This window comes from Astatotilapia calliptera, chromosome 3 (assembly GCF_964374335.1).
Source record: "Astatotilapia calliptera chromosome 3, fAstCal68.1, whole genome shotgun sequence".
NCBI lineage: Eukaryota > Metazoa > Chordata > Actinopteri > Cichliformes > Cichlidae > Astatotilapia > Astatotilapia calliptera.
Window position 1 is genome coordinate 59,937,040 of NC_137424.1, and position 20,789 is coordinate 59,957,828.

At 40.8% G+C, this 20,789-nt stretch overlaps 1 long non-coding RNA gene across 2 annotated transcripts; it reads right to left on the reverse strand.

The window, feature by feature from the left end:
* Positions 1 to 749: 749 nt before the first annotated feature.
* LOC113017211 (uncharacterized) lies at positions 750 to 20,785 on the reverse strand. 2 transcript variants are annotated; one of them, XR_003271420.2, is made up of 4 exons: positions 19,851 to 20,785; positions 11,260 to 11,403; positions 2,310 to 2,405; positions 750 to 1,758 (listed from the first exon to the last, which is right to left on the reverse strand). It is a non-coding gene; the product is annotated as an uncharacterized LOC113017211 (long non-coding RNA). The 2 variants fall into 2 exon arrangements; XR_013906288.1 differs by lacking the exon at positions 19,851 to 20,785 and adding an exon at positions 11,641 to 11,785.
* Between the last annotated feature and the right edge of the window lie 4 nt (positions 20,786 to 20,789).

The following is a 20,789-nucleotide window of genomic DNA, read 5'->3' on the forward strand; positions in this document are numbered from 1 at the left end:
AACATTTTTGACCCTCTTTAACAACATTCCAACATAACATTATCATTGATTGGGGAGTTTAAAATTAATGATATATTTTTATGTGGTTCAGCAACAACTCTACTAAAACTTATGACTGCCGCAGTACATACATCACATTTGCACAGAAAATGCCAAACGGTTCCCTGGTGGAGTGAGGAGCTGTAAAGAGAAGCAGAGTGCTCTTTTTATATTCTAAAAATGTTTTATGCTAGCTTGTTTCAAAGATTCTGTACTGCAGCTGTAAATGTTTTCCAAAAGCACACATACACTTACCTTATCAGTGTTTCTCAAACTTTTTACAGTGTGTACCACCTGAGAAAATGTCAGTTCTCCCATGTGCCACTATGAAAGCATGAAACTCATAAATCTTAAAACACAAAATTAGTATCTGCAGCAAAGATTTTTTCATACATTGTATACATTCTACCACAGGCAAAGTTGCCTCCATTTTTATAGTTCTTTTATTAATATTTTGTAATAATTTATTTGTAATAATTTTTTTCTGTTTTGGGAGTGTTTTTTTATTTATCTGTATTATACTGTTTACTTTTTACTCACTATTAGCATAATTCATTAACCTTCCCCCCCCTCCCCGGTCTAAAATAGACCACAGGGATCTGTTAGTTTTAAAACACTAGAATAACTTATAAGAACCTTAAAAAAGTAGATGGTAATAATCATGCCCAAGTTCAATCTTTACGTCAAAAGAATGAAATGTCCACAAAATGTACTTTAATCGCAAAAAAAGATACTTTATTAAGCAATTTAGAAACAACAAATGAAACAGCTCAATCAGTTAATAATATTCACATTCAAAATGTAAGAGTTTAAAGAAAAGTTTAAAAAAATTATCTCTAGTGGGTATAAAAAAAAGACTATGTCAACCAGAGTCTTCCAGTCTTCTGCTCACTTTGACAATGCCCCCAGGGAAACTGAGAATAATCATTAACTGCAGAGGTTTTTATGATACGAACAACATCTGATGTTAACAATCATCCACCCCCCCCCCCCCCCCCATTTTATGCATAACTGCATTTCATGATTTCTTATAATCTCAAACAGAAATTTATTATTCCCCTTCCGTCATTCAATGCATTTTTTTTTTTTATTTCTGAGTACTTATTCTATCTTTATCTTTTTAACACCCGTTATTGAACTTTACTTGAACATTAGTGTTTATCAATCACAACACAAATTACTTCTTCCCATTGTTATACATAATCAAATCAAAAACCTTCCTATTTCTGTGTATCTGTGCCTGCTGTTTAGGCTAAATCCTAACACACATACAAGCTTTTGTCTGAGCCGAGGGATCTCAGTCTTATTGATCATATGTAATGTGAGGAACATCTGATTTGGTCTATTTGATGAAACATGTCATGCAAGCAGAAGTGACCATTTTCACCACAGTGCTCATTAGTTATAGAAAAGCAGGTTATACATACCACCCAATTTCATAAATATCTTTAAACAGAACATTTTTTTAAGCATAAACAGAAAATCGATTGACTACAACATTCAAGCATACAGATTTTTTTTTCAAAAGAGATATAAGAAAGACAGATATAACAAGTGTGCTAAAAGCTATTAAAAACAGTATGAATGAAAAATCTTTAGTATCCAAAAGACAAAAAATCAAACCCTTTTATTCCGTTTTTTGAAGCAGCTCAGAGCATGCCATTGCGAGCTTAAAAAAGGGTTTGCCACAAGATTCAAAGATTTGCTCGTTCGTTGCACCTACACACACACACACACACACACACACACACACACACACACACACACACACACACACACACACACACACACAGACAGTCAAAAGTGGATGGACAGTTTATAGTAGCTTGTTATTTTGGATAAACAGAAAGCTTAAAAATAATCATTCATAGCACAATTAAAATGAGAGATTTATCTGAAAGGCTAAAAATGTCAAATTTAGCCAAAAGGTGAATATTACTTTGCAACAAAGAAGCCGATGTATTTTAGTTTGTACAGGTTCTAAAGGTAAAATTCACTGTGTTGCAGGTTAGCACAGTTGGATACTTTTTAGAAGTTACCTTATAATAATCACAAAATAACTTAGTGATTTTGTTTTGATGTATTTTTGTCATATTAGTGATATTGGTAAAATATGAATATGTATTATTTTGTGTATTTGATATCATGGCATATAATCCTGTATATCTTTTGCATGTTTTTTTTTCTCCTTTTTAGCTTGTTTAATTCTACTTATAGCACACAACAACGGCAACAACAGCAACAACTCCCTAATGCAAGAATAAACTTACCACATCTCCGGGCAATTACATAGAAGATTATCACGACCACAACGGCAGCAATGGCAGTGCCAGCAATGATGGCAAGGCGTGTGTTAGCTTGAGAACCTGAAAAATATATGCAAGAAATGGCTTGAAAATAAACTTTTTACTTAAATGCAATTAATCTGATTACGTATAAATTTTCTATGTAATTTTGTAGCAAAAGTACAATGTCAAATATTATACTTGTTGGAATCGGATCAAATGAAACCAAATATTCTGGTTTCTGTTTAAATATTTACTTTACTGGAATACATTCAGTTTATGCCAAGTATATTTTCCTTAATAATTATTTGAATAAATAAACTTTGCAATTGCTATTTTTATTTAGCCTCAATATATAAATAATGTGGTTTCCCAACATAGTTACTTAAACTTCCTGTTGGTTTTGGATCACCAACTGAAACACTTACATCTGTTTAATGTCTGCTGGGATCACACTGAAAGTAAAATAATATTTTTTCACAAAAAGAAGAATTTGTTGTCATAACTGCTCTATTAATATTTAAAAATAAAAATACCACAATCAGAGTAAATTTAGACTTTTTGACATGTTTTTTGGAGCTGTTGAAACAATGTCAGAAATGTTTAACTACTAAAATCCTTTTCTTACTCTCATCTGTTGTTGAACTACTTGTAGTCTAACAATATAACTAAATAAGGTTAGATGTTAGTGGGGAATTAGTTTTCCCCAAAGGTTATCTCAGCCGTCATTCTGTTCTGTGGCTGTAGCTCAGGCCGTAGAGCAGGTCATCTACCGATTGGAAGGATGGTGGTTCGATTCCTGGCTTCCCCTAGGCTGAATACCAAATGGGCATGAGGAAGATACTAACTCCAAATTGCTCTCCGATGCATCCATCGGTGTATGGATGCATGTGGATAATAGTGAGGAAAGCACTTGGAAAAAATGTGCTTGTGCGAACACACACACCATTTCCCATTTACAACCCCTGCTGAGTGCTTTACACTGCTGCCCCTGGGACTTCGACCCAGATAACTGGTAAAACATGGATAAATGCAAGGGCGTAGATTTGGCATGGACGGAAGGGACATGTCCCCACCAATATTCAGCGATTATTGAATTGTCCCCACCAATAATTTGATCTCTTCGAGTAAAGAAAAACAAACCCAATAGAAAGAAAAAAACGATCTGTCAGCGTCTCATTCACCCAGCGGTGCAGAAAGAGTTTAATTACGTTCTCTACTGGAGTCCGACCTCATGTGACAAATATGGACAATGTGATTGGCTGTGCCTTTCAGGGAGCTCTGTTTAGCTTTAGCAGCAGAAAGCCTGCGCTGCGAGGAGGAGAGGAGGACGGCAGCAAAAAGGAAGAACCTGGATATAAGAAAGTATTTTTCAAAGAAACCTGTAAGTCACTTAAAGCTAGGGATGGGTATTGATAAGATTTTCACGATTCCGATTCCATTTTTGATTCTGTTTAACGATTCGATTCTTTATTGATTCTCTTATCGATTCTTATTTTTTAAAAAGGAGAACACTAAGGTCGATTAGCTTAGAACTTTGTTTTATATCTTCTCTTTGAACAAGACAGACATTTAGGAGTAACATGGCCTTACAAAGCCTTACAGCCTTACAAAGAGATCCACAGCCTGGCTCTTCAACGGGGTGTCACAGGGTCCCCAGGAAACAAAAATTGTAAATGTAAAATAATAAAATAAATATTCGTCTGTAGCAATAACAAAGTATAACATAAATTATTCTGTAGCAATTACACAAGAATATCCAGTAATGTCCCTGCCTACAATTAAACACATTCACTTACCAAAAATCGGGGGCATCTGCTGTGGCAAATGGGTGCAAGCCTTTTACCACAAACTTAGTCACTGCTCGGTGACATTCGTCTATCCTGGCCTGAAAGGAGACGCTACCGGTAGACTGCAGCAAGAACTGCCAGCATCTGAGCCAGCCAGACTCTGTCTGTCTCTCTTATCATGGTCACCTAAACGCACAGTAATGGCAGGTTTTGTAATAAGGCAGATCGCGCTAACATAATATGCACTGTTAGTTGATTATTTACCTGCCGCATTAACGGGAGAGGACGTGCAAACGTTACCGCTGCTGCTGGGTTGAGATTCACGAGTCCGGAGCGGAATTAAAAACACGACATTCATTTAAGGTTATCGCGTGTTTTGTGAGCAAATGCTTTTGCATATTCGTAGTGTTTCCTCCCTTAAATGAAATATCTACATTGCAAGTATTGCAAGTTGCCCTGTTGTCATCCGTTCTCGTAAAGTATATCCAAACTTTTGAGCGTTTGAGCTGCTTAGGCGCCGTGTTTCCTGCCAGGTAAATGACGCTCCGCAACGTGGTGACGTCATTCGGGGTGACTGGAATTGATAAGGGAATCGTTTGCAAAAATGGCAAACAATTCCAAGGAATTGAAACAGTGGGAACCGGTTCTCAACAAGAACCGGGTTTTGATACCCATCCCTACTTAAAGCCAAATTAACTCATAAAATGTGTCCGTCATAATAACGTTACAGGCTATGCTAGGCTTTGGCCCACATCAGTCTAAAACTGTATGTACCCATTAATAACGTGTTTTGGAAACTAACTGCACAACAGGCAGCACTATTAGTTATCTCAGTCTCTCAGAGCAGCATTTCTAATTTTGATTGAAACTATCAGAGAAAACGGCAGCCTCGAGCAAGCCAGGATATTAGTTTACTGAGGCTGTTAAAATTATATGTCTAACGTTAAATGTTGGTGACACAATAATTTCATCCTAATGGTACTGACATATTCATAGGGTTAATTTGTGAGACAATATTTTATGAGGTGGTTTTGCAAATATCCACCTTGTAGTGCAGTTTGCACAAATTGTTTTAAAAATGCACTCACCCCACAAACATTACTGGATAGCGTAGAGCAGCTGGATAGCGTAGAGCAGCTGGATAGCGTAGTGGTTAAACTACACGCCTTTGGAACAGAGGATCGCAAGTTCGATTCCTGCCTGGGGCGTCTGTATCCAGTAAGGGTCCTAAGGCTAGACCCCCTATGCTAAGCAAGCCTACCGCAGACATGAGCGAGACAGATAAATATGAAGGCATGCCGGCTCGGACGTCGCCCGGATCAACAAGGTCCGCGTCAGGTGTTGAGGAACCAGGGCACCCTGACGAAAAGTGGGCTACTGGAACAAGAAGGCATCGGTGGGCGAGGGACGAAAACAGGGCGTTGTTGGAATGCTACTACGCAAGTAACCCCGGCGGAAGGGGCTACATGAATAGGATGAGGGACCTATGGATTCTTCGATACCCAACATCCACAATGACGGCGAAACAACTAGTAGCTCAGTGTTCCAACATTCGAAAGAAGGGACTGCTCTCACAGCTAGAGATTGACGAGGTACAACACAAATGCTACGGCAAGGAGGAGTCAGGACGCCAGGTCAGGGGGGAGATATCATCACCCCCACCCGAGATTGGGTACATAGCCCCAAGTGCGATAGGAGAAGGATCGTTGAGTGCGAGAGGAACTGACCTGAAAAATAGGATCATGGCCAAGCTTGAAACCTGGATCCCCCGTAGCCGGTTACCAAGATTACGTGAAGTACCCTCAGAAGGTCTGCTAGATGATGTTAATGCAGCACTACGGGCAATACCTACAACCACGATTACCGACACTAACAAGCTGATCTACAATACGGCAGCAGTGATCAGTGAGATGCTTGGCTACAAGTTGAACAGCCACAAGGGGCAGTACCCTCCATGGAGAAGGAGGCTAGAGGGCAAGATCAAAGTAGCACGGAGGGAGGTTAGCCAACTAACGGAGTTGCAGAAAGGTGCGACAAATAAGGTGCATAAGAAATACAGCAAGCTGTCCATACCTGAGGCCTTGGAAACTGCCAAGCAAAGACTCACAGCCTTGGCCAGCCGCTTGAGGAGGTACACCAGAGAGATAGAAGGCAGGAGAATAAACCAGCTGTTCTCCACAGAACCAGCAAAGGTGTACTCTCAGTGGCAAGGGAACAATAAGAGAACAGCACCACCAAGGCTGGAGACGGAGCAATACTGGAAGAGCATATGGGAGAAGGATGCAACCCATAACGGCAATGCTCAGTGGCTAGAGGATCTGAGGGCAGACCACAGCGACCTCCCTGAACAGGGTCCAGTAACCATCACAGTGGCAGATATCCAAGAAAGGGTCTCCAGTATGAAGAGTTGGACAGCACCAGGGCCCGACATGGTTCACGCCTACTGGCTGAAGAAGCTGACTGCACTCCACGAGCGTCTGGCAGCACAAATGAACCAGCTGCTAGTTAACGAAAGACACCCAGAATGGCTAACTGAAGGCCGGACGGTCCTGATCCCCAAGGACCCCAAGAAGGGACCGGTCCCCTCCAACTACCGACCAATAACCTGCCTCAGTACTACATGGAAGCTCCTGTCAGGCATCATATCGGCTAAGATGAACAGGCACATGGGTCAATACATGAGCGGGACACAGAAAGGAATTGGCAAGAATACCAGAGGCGCAAAACACCAGCTACTGGTAGACAGAACAATCAGCCGAGACTGCAAGACCAGACTGACCAACCTGTGCACTGCCTGGATTGATTACAAGAAGGCCTATGACTCAATGCCCCACAGCTGGATACTGGAATGCCTAGAATTGTACAAGATCAATGGGACCCTAAGAGCCTTCATCAGGAACTCAATGGGGATGTGGCGTACAACACTAGAGGCCAACTCCAAGCCCATAGCACAAGTTACCATCAAGTGCGGGATCTACCAAGGAGATGCTCTGTCCCCACTGCTGTTCTGCATAGGCCTGAACCCCCTCAGTGAGATCATTAACAAGACTGGCTACGGATACCGACTACGGAACGGAGCAGTTGTCAGCCACCTCCTGTACATGGATGACATCAAGCTGTATGCCAAGAGTGAACGAGACATCGATTCACTGATCCACACTACCAGGCTATACAGCAATGACATTGGAATGTCGTTCGGACTGGAGAAGTGTAGTCGGATGGTAACAAAGAGAGGGAAGGTAGTCAGAACTGAGGGGATTGAACTACCAGAAGGCAACATTGCAGACATAGAGGACAGTTACAAGTACCTGGGGATCCCACAGGCAAATGGGAACCATGAAGAGGCCGCTAGAAAGGCTGCAACCACCAAGTACCTGCAGAGGGTCAGGCAAGTCCTGAGGAGTCAGCTGAATGGTAAGAACAAGATCCGGGCCATCAACACATACGCCCTGCCCGTGATCAGGTACCCTGCTGGGGTAATAAGCTGGCCAAAGGAGGAGATAGAAGCCACTGACATAAAGACAAGAAAGCTCCTGACCATGCATGGAGGGTTTCACCCCAAGTCCAGCACCCTGAGGCTGTACGCTAAGCGGAAGGAAGGGGGCCGGGGACTGGTGAGTGTCAGCACCACAGTCCAGGATGAGACAACGAACATCCAAGAATACATTGGGAAGATGGCCCCAACTGACCGAGTGCTCAGTGAATACCTCAGGCAGCAGAAACCCAAGAAAGAGGAGGGAGACGAGGAACCATCATGGAAGGACAGGCCCCTGCACGGTATGTACCACCGGCAGATAGAGGAGGTGGCTGATATCCAGAAACCCTACCAGTGGCTGGACAAAGCTGGACTGAAAGACAGCACAGAGGCACTAATCATGGCAGCACAAGAACAAGCTCTGAGTACAAGATCCATAGAGGCTGGGGTCTATCACACCAGGCAAGACCCCAGGTGCAGGCTGTGTAAAGATGCCCCAGAAACAATCCAGCACATAACAGCAGGGTGCAAGATGCTAGCAGGCAAGGCATACATGGAACGCCATAACCAAGTGGCCGGCATAGTGTACAGGAACATCTGTGCCGAGTATAACCTGGAAGTCCCGAGGTCAAAATGGGAGATGCCCCCAAGGGTGGTGGAGAATGACCAAGCTAAGATCCTGTGGGACTTCCAGATACAGACGGACAAAATGGTGGTGGCTAACCAACCGGACATAGTGGTGGTAGACAAACAGAAGAAGACGGCCGTAGTGATCGATGTAGCGGTTCCGAATGACAGCAATATCAGGAAGAAGGAACACGAGAAGCTGGAGAAATACCAAGGGCTCAGAGAAGAGCTCGAGAGGATGTGGAGGGTGAAGGTAACGGTGGTCCCCGTGGTAATCGGAGCACTAGGTGCGGTGACTCCCAAGCTAGGCGAGTGGCTCCAGCAGATCCCGGGAACAACATCGGAGATCTCTGTCCAGAAGAGCGCAGTCCTGGGAACAGCTAAGATACTGCGCAGGACCCTCAAGCTCCCAGGCCTCTGGTAGAGGACCCGAGCTTGAAGGATAAACCGCCCGCAGGGGCGTGCTGGGTGTTTTTTTTTATATATATATATATATATATATATATATATGTATGAGGAAGATGGCGTTGTGGTCAGACTTCCCAAAAGCCGGGTGTGAGACAGCTTTGTAGCCCTGCTTGTATGGCGTGTAGCAGTGATCCAAAATTTGATCCCCCCTCGTTGGACACGAGACATGCTGGTAAAAGTTTGGCATGACTTGTCTGAGGTTCGCTTTAATAAAGTCTGCTGCTACAATGAGAACTCAGCACATCATGTAATTCGGACATGATGTGCTGAGTTCGCTTCAAAACAAGGACCTGGGCGCAGCCCTCATTGGGAATTCTGATCACAACGCCATCTTCCTCATTCCCCAGTATAAACAAAACATACGGAGGGAAGAAGTAACCACGAGGGAGGTAAAACGGTGGTCTGCCCAATCAGAAGCTACGCTACAAGACGCAGGTGACTGACTGATGATTTGGTGCTATAGATGAACTAGTATTTATCATCATAACAATTGTTAGGCTGCTGATGTAAATTGTTTCATTAGTGTATATTTGACAAATAATCTGAATTGACATGTCTCACTTTTTATATGGCACAAATCAATGTGTTATTTTATCAGGTAGCAATATGTCCTAGTGCAGTCAGAGGGGAAGAGCCAGGGCCAAAGGTGAGGCACATCAAGCACAGAATAATAATTTTAATCTGAGGATAAAACGCATGTTCTTAGGATGAAAGATACTTCAGTGATCTCAGAAGACTAAAAAGATGGCTAAGGCCAACAATGACTCAAATGAGATTAAACAATGCTGCTGTGTGTCCACCAGGAGAGACTGGACAGTATAGATGTAAAACCAATATGCCAGCAGTTTATCTCAGTTACCGAGAGGAGCAGGCATGTGTTTGGCTCCTTCACATAGTGGACATTGAGTTGTTGTGTGGGACACCAGTAGTCCATATCTGTTGCTGTAACAGTTGTTCATGTTTAGAATAAAAAAAATCCCAGCTGACTAATTTGATCGGGGCAATAGTGCCTAAAATGTTGCATAATTTTGCTGAAGAGATCTTTTACTTTGTGGTAATCTTAGATGAGTAGTTTTATGGACAAAAACCACCAGGTCATTAAGTGTTCCCTTAGTGCTAATGTGTCAGAGATGTTGGTGTACTATATCTGAAGTAATGTTGTTAAGTCCTTAAAGTCATATTCTTTTATTGTCATGACTGTATTTGAAGCTATTTTTATTTTTGTATGATACCTGATTTATATGGAATGTGGAAGTAAACTAAAGCCTAAAATACTTAGTCAGTCATTTGTTTAATAGTAATTTAACATTATATAGTTCACATAAAAAAACTATGAATTGTAATTTTAAATGGTTTAAAAGCATGCAGAATAGCATTGTGGCAGAGGTGTGGTCCCGGGCGCGGCTGCAGGGGAGGAGTGGTGTAGTGAGCTCAACGGGGCTGTGCTGGAGACGCAGGTGAGAACAGCTGATGGCGTTTGGACTGATGATGGTTTCCTTCCCTTTTATAGTGAGACGGGAGAGGAGCGGAGGGGAGGCTGGAAATCAGCTGAGACCGGAGCTGTCAGACGGTGGTCGGTCATAACAAGTGAAAACTATAAATAAATGTGGCATCTGGCGACAAACAACTGTGGGTGTGTCAATGGAAAATTGTATTTAGTAGTCAGTATAATCTTTTAATTATATAAGTTTGCATATGGTAGAACACTGCATGTAATCATTTGTGTTTAGAAGTATATAGTTGGTGACATATTTAAAGAATGTCTCATCCTAGGAAGTCTGTAACAACGGTGTGTACTTCCCAGGGTGTTCTGACTTCACCCCCACATCCTAGGAGCATGGGAAAGGTTGTACCTTGTCTTATTGTTTTACGGTAGGATTAACATAGCTGTGTCAGTTTTAGTCTAAGTGCCTTTTTACATATAGATGAACTGTTGGATTTTCCAGACCAGCAGGTTAAGGGAAGTCGTTTATGGGGTCACACTCTGACACACACACACACACACACACACACACACACACACACACACACACACACACACACACACACACACACTCTGACACACACACACACACACACACACACACACACACACACACACACACACACACACACACACACACACACTCCAATGTAAGGAACAACCACCCACTGAAGTATAAATAAAGGCCGGGGTAGTCTCTCATTTGCGAATCTTGGAGCCTCACTCTTGGTGTGTGAGCTCTGGAGGCTACCCTTGCTAGCAAGAAAATCTGTCTGTTTCTCCTCTCTGATTCTCTGCTGAAGAAGTGTTTTAGAATATATCTCTTAACAGCGTGTGTGTACGTGTGTGAAGTGCATTTCACAAGCATATGTAGACAAGTATATTTCTCCTTTTTTTTTATTATCAAGAAGCAAAGACAAAAAGGAAAAAAAAAAGAAAAAGGGCAGAGTTCGGTGGTTGAATCATCCGTCCCCACCAATGCCAAAACCAAATCTACGCCCTTGGATAAATGTTATTTTCATTCATTCTATTCATTTTTAAAAACATTTTTAAATTTAATTATACAAATTGAGTTCAATAAAATGCTCTTACTGGTATTTCCATCCACCGCTGAAGTATTGATGGTTAGAGCCCTGACAGCTGGAGCCTTGACAGCTGGAGCCTTGACAGCAGAAGCACTGACAGCAGAAGTAATGACGGCTGTAGCACTGACGGCTGTAGCACTGACAGATGGAGCTGTTGAAATATTGAGAGAAATATCAAGGTACTGATCCACAATTCTAAATATTTTGATTAAATATTTTTTACTTGTTGCGGACCCTACATCCATTTAAACATTTACTTTATATTGCGCACATTTTAAAGATGTGTAATTCCCTTGGATATACAAAATCATTGATGTTTACACTAGAAAAAAAAATACTGTGTTCAGTGTTGCAGCTGTAAAAACTGTTGGGTAGTAAGCATACATACCTGCTGAGGCTGAATAAGTGAGAAGCAAAAGCAACAGTCCCACTAAAGTCTCCATTGTGCTGAATGAAATCAGAATGCTGACAAATGGCTAAATGCTCGATTGACTAGCGTTTTCTTTGAGCTGCTGTTAGGGTGATGAACTGTTACTGAAAATTGACAAGTATATTTCCTCTTTTGCTTTTGGCAATAATTGCCTAGCTTTCACATTGCTTTATACTTTCTTCCTCATTTTATAGTGTGTCCGTTTGAATTAGATGCATTTATTAGATCATATATGCACACACGAATGAATATCAGTACAGTAAGAAGAGTATAAAATTGTGAGTGTCTATGAATGAATCAATGCAGCTTAACAGTCGCCTCAAAACCCTTTATATTGTAAATTGGCCTGTATTTGTATAGCGCTTTTCTAGTCCCAAAGGACCCCAAAGCGCTTCACACTACATTCAGTCATCCACCCATTCAAACACTGGCGATGGCAAGCTACATTGTAGCCACAGCTGCCCTGGGGCGGACTGACAGATTGTACCGTAAAGGCTCTGAGATAATACAAAGAAACCCCAACAATCCAATGACCCTCTATGAGCAGTTCTGAATTCAATTCTGGATTTAACAGGGAGCCAATGAAGAGAAGACACTGTGGAAAATATGCGCTTTAATCTTCACCCTGATTCTCAGTCGGACTTGCAACAGGTTGTCTTGCCCATGCACATAGATGACTCTTCAGGACTTGAAATGTTGAAGCTCAAATTCAAATTTTATTTGTCACACACATAATCATACACAGTACAACATGCAGTGAAATGCTCATTGCTGTGCAATGCCCGACCATTAAACTACACTACAGAAATGTTCAAGATTTACAAAATTACAAATTTTACATTTAGAAATTTAGAGAAAATTACAAAAAAAATTACAGTTAAATAAGAAAGGGTCTAACAGATGTAAACAATAAATTAAGAATTTAACCTAAGAATTAAAGACTAAACTAAGAGTTCGATGTAAATTATAAAGATAAAAAATAGGATGTCCAAATGAACAATTTAAGAAAGAAATTATAAGAAGTGTGCAAATAAACAGAGTGTGTGTGGTGCTGTGATGTATGAGAGTCCAGTCATAGACCTAACTGGTGTTAGAGGCCATTGCTCTAACACTAGTTAGAGTCCACAGTTTGAGCGGCTTAGAACTTCTGAAGAGCACATTAGCTTACTAAAAACAGTAGCTAGCTAATACTGCCAGATGTATTCAAAATCCTGAAATACAACTGGCAGTGAGGAAACAAAAACAACAACAACAACAATAATTTGTTTGTCAATATAATAGCTAATCTGTGAGCTAAAAGGAAAGGGACGACCTAACTAGATGTCAGAAATAAATTTGATAATTTTTTAACCCTTTAAAACCGGTCAGAGCAGGCACGCTCCGTTTTGCGCAACTACTTTTAAATCCTTGTAGAACTGCAACCACATAAGCTAGCGCAATCATTTTGTAGTTGTAGTTACATCTTATGCCATCACTTTTATTTATGTAGCAAATACTTAAAACACTTATTAAGATAAAGGGTAACTGACCCAAAACACTTTCTAGTTGATGTAGAGGGAACAATAACCTCAATCTAAATCCTGAACAGTTAATCAGGAACTACAGGTTCATCTTCAGCTTCAGAACCATTTTTGTGCTCAACTGAAAACTCATCATGTGCTTTCATTTTTGATGAGCACACACACACACACACACACACACACACACACACACACACACACACACACACACACACACACACACACACAGCAAGTACAACAGATGACCTGACAATGAACAGAGGAAGACAGGTGATTAAATACACACAGGAAGTCGTCAGAGGAAGTGAGAACACGTGAGGAAATGTAATGACACCACAGAGAAGTAAAACCCAACACAATGAGGAAAGAACATAAGAGACTTTCAACAAAAAAAAAAAAAGGAAACATGGAGAAAAACACAGTAATCAGAGAATGAAATTAAATTACACAAAACACTGGGTTGCAGACCCACTACTGTGACACACAGAAAACAACAAAAACAAAAATTGTATGCACTATCGTTATGGTCAGAGGAAGCTTTGTGAAGCTTTGAAACATGTATTAAAGTTTATTACTCAAAACTTTTCAACATGGTCCTGTTTGGTTGCCAAAAATATGTAGAAGGACTCTACAACTTGAAATAAAGTGCTTCATTATGATTGCCCACTGCACAGAGCTGAATTAACAGCTTCAGTTTTTCAGATCCTGGTTTAGCAGATCGCTGCCATCTACTGGCTGGCTGGAGTTTTTATTGTGTTTTCCAGTATCTGCTGCACCACCAAGTTCCGTATTTAGTAACCCGTGTTGAGTTTGATGAGCAGCTCACAGCTGGAGCTCTGTGTGTTCAGTCTGAAGGTTTCAGGTAAACCAGCCTGTAGCTCCAGGCCGGCTGCACAGTTTGTGACAAACATCAGAGCTCCTTCTGTTCACATCAGGCTGCTCTCGTCCTTCCTTCTAGTCCCACATTTATACTGTGAGCAGCTCTGACTGACAACATGCTGTCACACTGAAAACTTCACATCTGCTTCTTCCTCCTCAACAATTCATCTTTACAGTCTGATCTGCAGCTTCAAGGACCTCTCTGCTCCTGACTCTGTGCTGCTTTCATTAATGTTTAGACCTTCTTCATCAAATGTTATGTTAGTTTCTGATGCTACGGTTCAGTTTTCTATGGTGCTGATCATAGGGTGTGCACTGGTTAAATGCTAGTATGGCCCTCAAGCAAATGACAAGGCCAGGTGATGATCTTCCAGTTCTTTAATTGGCAGATTTTGCAGAACACTTACGTAGGTGGGTTTGGCTGTGGTTGTTCTAGAAAACAGAACACAAACTACAATCCCATGTAAACCACAATAATCACATTATTCATATTTCTGCATTTTCTTTTTTTTCTCAGAACATAAATCCACACTTGGCTCTGTTGTCAGCTTAATTTTTTGTTGTGATCATGTGGTGACCTCCATGTATTATTATTATTATTATTATTGTTATTGTTATTGTTATTATTATTATTAATAATTATTATTAATAATTTATTTATTTATTTAATTAATTAATTAATTTCTATTTATTTGCATATTTTATTTATTTATTTATTTATTTTTTATTTAACCTTTATTTAACCAGGAATGTCCCGTTGAGATCAAAGACCTCTTTTTCAAGGGAGTCCTGGCCAAGAGGCAACACATTTCAAGACAAATACATACAAACAAACAAAGTTAAAATTACACAAAACAATTACACATTATTGAGGCAGCCTGTAGGCCTTTGAGTTTAGTTTTAAAAACATTTAAAGACAACAATTCAGTTAGTTTCCAGTCTTTCTGTAACATGTTCCACGAAAAAGGCGCAGAGTGGACAAAGGCTTTCTTACCCAGCTCTGTGCGGAAAAGGGGAACAGACAACAGCAGCTGATCATTTGAGCGCAAGGAGTAAGAACCACTATTTGTCCTTGTGACCAAAGTACAAATATAAGGAGGCAGCAATCCAAGCATAGCTTTGTAAATAAAAGTGTACCAATGCCCCTGTCTTCTAATGGCCAAAGAAGGCCATTTTACTCTTAAGTACAAATCACAGTGATGGGTCAGGTATTTACAATTGGTAATAAACCTCAAGGAAGCATGATACATCGTGTCCAACATTAGAAGACATGAAGAAGAAGCGTTCATATACAGAATGTCACCATAATCTAACACAGATAAAAAGGTTGCAGTGACAAGACGTTTTTTTTACTGCAAAAGAAAAGCACTGTTTATTACGGAAGAAAAAACGAAGTTTAAGTCTCAGTTTCTTTACTAGTCTCTCTATATGTGGTTTAAAGGTGAAGGAGTCATCAATCCAGACACCAAGGTATTTATATTCATGAACTATCTCTATGACATTTCCTTCAAGGGTGGACACCACTGCAATAGGCTCCGGGACCTTCTTTGACTTGGAAAACAACATTAGCTTAGTCTTGTCAGCATTGAGAACTAATTTTAGCTGAATAAGTGAATGCTGGAAAGCAACAAAGGCTTTCTGTAAAATTTCAATGGCCTGAGCAAGAGATGATCCATAACAGTAAATAACTGTGTCGTCAGCATAAAAATGCAAATTTGTGTCTGAGACATTTTGACCCAAGTCATTGATATACAGTGGGGCAAGAAAGTATTTAGTCAGCCACGATTGTGCAAGTTCCCCTACTTAAAATGATGACAGAGGTCAGTAATTTGCACCAGAGGTACACTTCAACTGTGAGAGACAGAATGTGAAAAAAAAAATCCATGAATCCACATGGTAGGATTTGTAAAGAATTTATTCGTAAATCAGGGTGGAAAATAAGTATTTGGTCAATAACAAAAATACAACTCAATACTTTGTAACATAACCTTTGTTGGCAATAACAGAGGTCAAACGTTTACTATAGGTCTTTACCAGGTTTGCACACACAGTAGCTGGTATTTTGGCCCATTCCTCCATGCAGATCTTCTCGAGAGCAGTGATGTTTTGGGGCTGTCGCCGAGCAACACGGACTTTCAACTCCCGCCACAGATTTTCTATGGGGTTGAGGTCTGGAGACTGGCTAGGCCACTCCAGGACTTTCAAATGCTTCTTACGGAGCCACTCCTTTGTTGCCCGGGCGGTGTGTTTTGGATCATTGTCATGTTGGAAGACCCAGCCTCGTTTCATCTTCAAAGTTCTCACTGATGGAAGGAGGTTTTGGCTCAAAATCTCACCATACATGGCCCCATTCATTCTGTCCTTAACACGGATCAGTCGTCCTGTCCCCTTGGCAGAAAAACAGCCCCATAGCATGATGTTTCCACCCCCATGCTTCACAGTAGGTATGGTGTTCTTGGGATGCAACTCAGTATTCTTCGTCCTCCAAACACGACGAGTTGAGTTTATACCAAAAAGTTCTACTTTGGTTTCATCTGACCACATGACATTCTCCCAATCCTCTGCTGTATCATCCATGTGCTCTCTGGCAAACTTCAGACGGGCCTGGACATGCACTGGCTTCAGCAGCGGAACACGTCTGGCACTGCGGGATTTGATTCCCTGCCGTTGTAGTGTGTTACTGATGGTGACCTTTGTTACTTTGGTCCCGGCTCTCTGCAGGTCATTCACCAGGTCCCCCCGTGTGGTTCTGGGATCTTTGCTCACCGTTCTCATGATCATTTTGACCCCACGGGATGAGATCTTGCGTGGAGCCACAGATCGAGGGAGATTATCAGTGGTCTTGTATGTCTTCCATTTTCTGATGATTGCTCCCACAGTTGATTTTTTCACACCAAGCTGCTTGCCTATTGTAGATTCACTCTTCCCAGTCTGGTGCAGGTCTACAATACTTTTCCTGGTGTCCTTCGAAAGCTCTTTGGTCTTGGCCATGGCGGAGTTTGGAGTCTGACTGTTTGAGGCTGTGGACAGGTGTCTTTTATACAGATGATGAGTTCAAACAGGTGCCATTCATACAGGTAACGAGTGGGGGACAGAAAAGCTTCTTATAGAAGACGTTACAGGTCTGTGAGAGCCAGAGATTTTCCATGTTTGAGGTGACCAAATACTTATTTTCCACCCTGATTTACGAATAAATTCTTTACAAATCCTACCATGTGAATTCATGGATTTTTTTTCACATTCTGTCTCTCACAGTTGAAGTGTACCTCTGGTGCAAATTACTGACCTCTGTCATCATTTTAGGTGGGGGAACTTGCACAATCGGTGGCTGACTAAATACTTTTTTGCCCCACTGTATAAAAGGAACAGAAGGGGACCCAAAACTGAGCCCTGTGGCACCCCCTTGTGGACAGCAACAAATTTAGAAAAAAGACCTTCAAGTTTAATGCACTGGGTTCTATTTTTCAGATAATTTGAGAACCACGCTGATGCATGTTCTGACAATCCAAGGCTGAGCAGTCTGTTTTTTAGGACTGCATGATCAACAGTGTCAAAAGCTTTTGAGAGGTCAATAAAGAGTGACGCACAGTACAATTTCTTATCAAGTGCCACAATAATATCATTTATCACTTTCATAGTGGCAGTGTTAGTACTGTGTTTTTTCCTGAAGCCTGACTGAAATTTGGAGACAATATCATTAGAGTACAAAAACTCTTTCAACTGGTCACAAACTAGAGATTCCAGGATTTTGGATAGAACACACAAATTTGATATTGGCCTATAATTAGTCAATACCGATGGATCACCTCCTTTCAATAAAGGCAAAACGAAAGCTGATTTCCAAACCGATGGAATTTCTTTGGTTTTAATTGAAAAATTAAATAGAATTGAGAGTGGTTCTGCAATAAAATCAGCTGCCAACTTCAAAAAATAAGGTTCCATCAAGTCTGGACCAGGAGGTTTTCTGTGATCCAAAGCCTTTAAAGCTTTATGCACTTCATAAACACTAAAATGTACAAAGTTAAAACGGTCTCCAGAAAACAGAGTTCTGGGCAAGTATTTGTTAAAAAAAGTTTCTGCAGAAGCAAACAGGGAACCCACTGATAGAAAGTGATCATTAAAACAATTCAAAATTTCAGTTTTATCATTAATTGAGACTGAATCTTTTACAACAGATTTAGGAAAGGTTTGAGTCATTTTATTGGCGGAAAAAGACTTGATTACTTTCCAAAATTTCTGTGGCTCATTGAGGTTCTCAGTGGTGACAGACAAAAAGTATTCAGATTTGGCCTTTTTAATAAGAGAAGTACATTTATTTCTAAGCTGTTTGAAAACAGACCAATCAGTGGAAGTATCTGTTTGTCTCGCCTTGTCCCATGCTCTATTACGCTTGTGTATGCTATCTGCGAGTGTCTGCGAAAACCAAGGATTTTCTCGACCTTTAATTCTAACTTTCCGTAAGGGGGCATGTTTATTAACAATTCCCATAAAACTTTCCTTAAAATATGTCCAAGCTAGCTCTACATCTGGTAATAGTCCGATTTTTTCCCAATTAACTAATGACAAATCATGATGAAAAGCCTGTTCATTAAATTGTTTAAGATTCCTTTTGCACACTATGCGTGGCTTACATTTTGGAATTTTAGCATTTCTGCAAACAGCAACAACACAGTGATCACTTAGGTCATTACAGAAAACACCAAGCTAAGAGAATTTATGAGGTACATTTGTTAAAACCAAATCAATTAATGTAGACTTTTCAGGGCATTTAAGATTTGGCCTGGTAGGAAGATAGACTAGCTGGGTAAGATTAATTGAATCGCAGAATTCTTTAAATTCACCAGAAGTTGCATTTAGCCAGTCCCAGTTCAAGTCTCCAGCCATTAGTAGTTCAGTATAATTTAGTTTAGCCAAAAGGTGCTTTAATGAAGATAATGCCTCTTTTGAAGCAGATGGGGGCCTGTAACACCCAGCAATGGTTATCGAAAAAGTATTAGCAATATCTACATTCAAGGCCAAAAACTCCATTTGTTTGCATATCGATTGGGACAGAACAATCGAAGCATTAAATCTTGATTTGACATAAATAGCTACACCGCCTCCTTTTTTTGGCCTATCAGTGCGATATACATTGTACCCATATATGTTAATGTCTTCATTAGTAATAGATTTAGTTAACCAAGTTTCAGAAATTATAACAACATCTGCATCTGTAGATTTAACCCAAATTTTGACCATGTCCATCTTCGGTAGTAGGCTGCGCACATTAAGATGAATATATTTGACACCAGACATTATTTTAAAATCAGAAGGAGTCTGGGAATATTGCAGTTCAGGGCCAGGATTTGGTTGCACATTTCCTGACAAAAGTAGAAGCAAGACAATCAACAACCTCTGTTTCGCCTTTGATTTGGGTTCAATGCTTTGATATGTTGAACCCGAGCTGAAACCTCCATTAAATGGGCAAATGAAATAAGTATGCAAGGCCAGAATAGACTGAAGTTTAGATAAGTCTCTGGGCAAAACATGCATGAAACTAATGTCATGATCCAACTGAGTTGATAACTGCTCTGATTTTTGCAACATTATAGAGCGTGTTCCTTTTTCAAAATTCTCTTGTAGATAAAAATCATTTTCAGAGGTTCCCCTGCTATGTGTCCATAAGCAATTGCTTATCCGAGGGTCCAAAAAGGCCAAGAGGCAAATTAGAATAGTAAATACTGCCATCATCCACAATTTTAGTACTTAACAGAAGTGAACAGTACAGACCTCTGGGTGAAGCAAACCAGTTAGCTCCAGGAAAATGGCACCGGACCAGACCTAAGCCAGTTAACTCCAAAAGGATAGCGCTGGGCCAGGCCTAAGCCGGTTTACTCCTGGAGGACAGTGCAGGGGCAGATCTTAGCCAATTTGCTCCTGTGGGAAGATGCTGGATCGGGCCTAAGCCAATTAGCTCCTGAAGGACGGTGCAGGGCCAGGCCTAAGCCAGTTAGCTCATGGGAGATGGTACAAGGCCGGACCTAGGCCAGTTAGCTCCACAAGGATGGCACAGGGCCAGGCCTAAGCCAGTTAGCTCATGGGAGATGGTACAAGGCTGGTCCTTAGCCTGTTAGCTCCACAAGGATGGCACAGGGCCAGGCCTAAGCCTAAGCCAATTGACTCCTGGAGGACGGTGCAGGGCCAGACCCTAGCCAGTTAGCTCCTGGAAGATGGGATAGAGCCGGGTCTAGGCCAAATAACTCCAGGAGGACGGTACAGGGCCATAGGCTTGTTAGCTCCAGGAAGATGCATCCATCAACTTCCAAAGCATCTACCAACCACACGTTTTTCCAAACAATCCATGCAATATTAACTGTCTGGTTAAAAAATACGTTAAAAAAATTAGTTAAGAAATACGTTAAGAGATAGATTAAAAAATCTTTTAAAAACAACTAATTAGACGGACACGTAACAAACAAAGAGCATGCTGCCATCTTGAATTCAATATAATATAACATTCATTTGGTTTAAGTAAAATTCATATAAATGTTTACATCATGAATATCAAGTGAAAAAAAATTTGATCTTTAGACACATTACTTACTTTATACTTAATACATTTTAGATGTATTGTTTGTTGAAGGTAAGAAGAAACTGCTGAAACCATGTTGAGTTTGTTTTTGGTTTACACATGATCTGTACTGATCTGATGCAATATGTGATAAAGCT